Genomic DNA, 3,679 nt, shown 5'->3' with positions numbered 1-3,679 from the left:
TAAAGGCCTGCGCCACCACCGCCCGGCCACAGTCTTATTTCTTAATGACCTGTGACAGTATGTACTGTACATTGTGTAGCTGTTTTCTACCCCCACTCTTTCCCCATCTAATGTTTGAGAACCCGAATGGAATTTCTGCTACATGGGATTTCATGTTTTGAAAGATTACTGGGATTATTGACGGGGAATGGATTGTGGGCATCAAGGATAAACAGGAGAGAACCCCTAGAATGTAGGTTCTCAATACTAAGAAGACAGCAGTTCCAGCAGGAGAGTTAATTATATTCTTGGGAATTACTGGACCTAGGACTTAGGAGAAAAGTACAACTCTAAAACAACCCAATTTTCTGGTTTAGGAAAGGCGGAAGGTTATAAAAAAATAAATTTAGGAAAAGTTTGAGCTAGATTTAAATCTTCTAAGTTCATTTGGTGAAAATTGTAAGATTTGGTTGGAATTAGGAGATGCCCACCTGGAGATCAATGGCTGTTACGTGCTAATTGAAGATTTAAAAGAAATGTGACATTAGAATGTTAAGGGGGCTGGAGAGATGACTCACTCAGTGGCTCAGAGCACTGGCTGATCTTCCGGAGTTCAATTTCCAGCACCCACATAGCAGCTCAAAACCTTCTGTTTCTCCAGTTCTAGGGACCCAGACGCTCTATTCTGACCTCCCTGAGCACCAGGCACACACTGGTGCAGACACGCATACAGGCATAGCATCCACACATACAAAATACAACAACTTTAAAATAAAAATAGAAGAAACTTAGGTAAAGTAAGAGAAGCCCAGAAACACACTTGTAGAAGAGCATAAAGAGAAAGCTAATTATTGTCTTAGATGCCTAGATGCTTTTTAAATTTTGGTGTCAGTATAGAGGGCAAGCTGAAAACAGATCTATTAGGTTTAGTGAGGCAGAGGCCAGGGCCACTTTACTGAGACTGCATATAGTGGGAAAGAAAACGATGACTTTGAAGACCGATTAGAGACAAGGAAATGGGTAACTATGGGCTACTTGAGAAGGCTGACTATAGGACTCCGGAACAAGGAAACTTAGAAAGCCAGATTTAATTTTTTATTTGATAAGAAATGGCATGGGAAACAGCTTGTGGGGAAAAAAAAAAAGTCAGATTAGAAAAACAACAAAAAGAAACCCCAGTCACTCTTAAATAACAGAATTCATGAAAGAGGAGGCAGGAAAATCTACTCAGGATGCTTCCTGTAGAGGAGAGAAGGTAAAGAAGGTACAATTGTGTACATTTGACTGCTAATGCTTTTCCCTAAAACAAATGAGATAATGAAAAGATTAAAGGAGGTAAGAACCAATTAAAAATGGACGGAGGGAGCACAATGATCACAGCAGTACAGACAAAGTGGCAGCGGGGATGCTGAATTTACAATGGCACACATCTACCAGAACCAAACCTAAGGCAGTTCTGAAGAAGCAGAGTTTGACCCAGTAATAGATGAACAATGGCAATGCATGGGCAGAGCTGCTGCTGCTAACAAGTCAATGGTTCCACAAGGTGCTTACACTATGGCATTTTAGAGCTGCTCTAAGACTGGATAAATACATGTTCTGCTAACTTTGCAGCTAGCTCTGTGTGCGTCTGCCCTCAGGACCTGATAGGAAATGGACTTTTGTGTGAGCTTTCAGCCATCAAAAGGATTTTTTTTATCTACCAAACATCCTCCTCTCATTAAATGACAAAACCTTTTCTTTTTAATTGGAAAAAAAAACCCTACACTCATCTGTCCTCCTTGCAGGTAAGATTTAATGGGGTACTTACAGAATTACCCAAAGACTGTCTGATTTTAAATTCTAGCAACCTCTTGCAGATGAACTCTCTGGTCCTTCCAAAGTATACATTCCTCATCACTGTGACAAACCCAAGCTACTAAGATATAGTAGGCTTCTGCCTTCTAGCTAAGACTGAGTCAGAGTTGATAACCTGATTGCTGGAATAAGATCAGTATTTCTTTTGTTACAACTCAAGGCTGACAGTTACTGGCCACAGTGCCAGGGCTCATTGAAGAGCACTGTATTACTATTTCTACAACACATTCATGTTTGGGCCTGGTGAAGACATGCATTCTACAAGACAATGTGACACAGGAGCAACTCATTATACAGTTACAAATTTAGACCTTATGTATACATTCCTCAATGGCCTCCTATTGGACACAGACTTAGTGACTCATTTAAAACCAAGATACCAGTACTGCTACACAGCTTCTGAATGACGTTTCTCCCTGTTTTGGTGTCCACTCTCAGAATACAGCCAAAATGCTGAGAGGTCCAAGAAAAAAGAAGCCACCCACCATCCGTAAAATGCCAACGTTCTAGTCAACAGCTCAGGTCTAGATGTAGCTTGGGTCCTCATTGCCATTGAGAGAGGATGGCTCCAGTGATGACAGCTTCCAGCTGCTCATACTACCACTAGCCCACTGGCTTTCCTACTAAGGTGGTTTTTAAGGAATCAAACTTAGGCCTTTTGCATGCTAAGCAGATGAACTGCCACCAGACTACCAAAGCATGTGGATTCTGTTGATAGCTACTTTTGAGTACAGTAATTAGTGACAATGAGGCGAGTGGTCAAATACTGGATGTTTATATACTGACCAGTAGATGTCTAAAATAGATGCATCTCTGTCTCTCTTATCTAATGTGCTGTAACTAGCATGTTCCGAGACTGCAGGCTGTGCTGGTAGTCATCAAGTTACAGTACTCAGGAAAAGCAATTCTATGACAAATGCCAAAACATACACGTACTTTTAACATGGATTCTAAAAATTACTGTATTTGTTAATTTTGTAGGTTCATTTATGTTACTGATTTATTCAATTGGTATTGTGACTTCTCTAATTTTTAAACCTTTAATTTCATGTAGGCAAGCTTAACAAAAAAAATTCTTTAAGATACCATTTTTAAAAGTTAGAAGAAACAAACTAAGTTTTATTTTCAAATTCTAATTTTAATACAGACTGAACAAACAAACAAGCAGAAGTGGGAAAACTAAGTGTATAAGCAGACACAGATGTACCAAATGTAAAACAATGAGTTATTAACACAACTATTTACATGCATATTTACAAGCAACCCTTTTATATGTTTATTTTTAGTTAGTTGGAAAAAGATTTGACATTAGATAAAAACATTACTTAAATAGGGCCAAGATGGTACATTATAGTAAAAGTATTAGAAAAGTGGTCCTCACAGTATAGCAATTATAAAGCAGATGAAAACTTGAGTGACAAATACCTAGTAAAACTGTCTAGTAAAAAGTCGATGCAACCCATGCAATGAAATAAAAATGAGTAAGCCATATGAAGATCGCAGAGTAATACTGTAGGATGGTGGGAATGAAGTTAGTTGGGCAAAGCACACAAAAAACAAATCTTGAGTTGGAATAAATCCTCAATGAAGAGTCTTGGTTCCTTAGCTGGTGTTCTAAGCCCCACCCACCCCACATTAATGGCATTTTAAAAGCCCTTGGTATCAAATAGCATCTACATAAGTAAATAAGTTGTTTATATACTCCGAGACTTTGGTGCTAAAGATTTTCATGATTGTGATTAGTGCTTGAAACTCAATATATAGAGAATCAAATGCTAAACTAAAATAAAAGCTCTAATAGTCATATCTAAAAAAGAATGCTACATTTTTTGCAGTCATATGT

This window comes from Mus caroli, chromosome 13 (genome assembly GCF_900094665.2).
Source record: "Mus caroli chromosome 13, CAROLI_EIJ_v1.1, whole genome shotgun sequence".
NCBI classification, from domain to species: domain Eukaryota; kingdom Metazoa; phylum Chordata; class Mammalia; order Rodentia; family Muridae; genus Mus; species Mus caroli.
Note: the sequence above shows the minus strand (reverse complement) of the source record.